This window comes from Octodon degus, unplaced genomic scaffold (assembly GCF_000260255.1).
Source record: "Octodon degus isolate 3935 unplaced genomic scaffold, OctDeg1.0 scaffold00061, whole genome shotgun sequence".
In the NCBI taxonomy this organism is placed as follows: Eukaryota; Metazoa; Chordata; class Mammalia; order Rodentia; family Octodontidae; genus Octodon; species Octodon degus.
Window position 1 is genome coordinate 6,274,018 of NW_004524637.1, and position 1,204 is coordinate 6,275,221.

The following is a 1,204-nucleotide window of genomic DNA, read 5'->3' on the forward strand; positions in this document are numbered from 1 at the left end:
TTACTTGAGTATAAAATTCCAAGAAAACAATGTGGAAACACTTTTTTTCATCTAGCAAAAGCAATTCAATAAAAGCAGAATCATGAAGGATAATTTAAACTACTTTGACCAAAAGTATGATACTGATTAAAATGGAAAACAAAAATAGAAAACACAGTAGAAAATCTTTGGTAGAATTAGTTCTATTCTACTAGACAGATAACGCCTCACAATAGTCCCACTGATCTGCCCAATGATGGTCAAATCTGAGCCCATTATTAGCTCACAATCGCTGTTATGATCCTTCTGCTAGGTCACTGTATGACAGCATCTTAGGCTGCCTTTGAATCCCAAATCTCAGTGCAGATGGGTGAGCCCTTTCTTGGTCACATCGTGGACTAGATCAATTCCTGTATCTTTCAATTGAATCAGCCACATGTGTACTTACCAATTCTAGCAGAGAAAGGAAAATTATCAATTCAATCCCTGGTTCCGTTTCTTTCTTGACTCCATATTTCTCCTGTGCATTATTAGTTTGCTACTTTGTAATTTAAAGCTGAGATTTGAAATGGGTAAAATATGGATGAAAACTTCTAATAAGTTTTTGATTTTTATGAATATAACAACTTTAGAACTGGAGTTTTAGTCATGAAAAAAGCATATTTTACTGTGAGTTGCAGCTAGAGTAACCAACATAAAGACTTAGGAAAAAAAATGAGGCCTGTGAAATTTTCAAGAAAGATAGATTTTAATCAATCTAAACCAAATATTTCGAGCTTTGTATAAACAACACTGGAAGAACTAAAAAATTAAATTTCTCATTTAGTGAAATGGTCTTAAATGTAGGTTAATTAGCTAATTAATTTTCCTCTTTCTCTGATGAAGTAAACTTCATGTTTGATTCCAATATATATTTCTGCAGTGTGAATGAAATATAGTGAATGTTTAAATTTTTAAAAATGTACTGCACTAGGGTCCGGGGAGATGGCTCAGTAGAATAAGTGCTTGCCTGGCAAGCTCAAGGGCCTGAGTTCAATTCCTGGTTCTGCCAAAAAAACCGAAACCAAACAATGTACTGCACTAAAGGGCACATTGCCGTTAGTTCCCCTCAACTCCCCCTTGCTTGAAGCACACTTATCCCATTGCCCTTGTCACTTTTTGAATTCTAGAAATCCTTTTGTTATATATCTATATCTATATCTATATCTATCTATCTATCTATCTA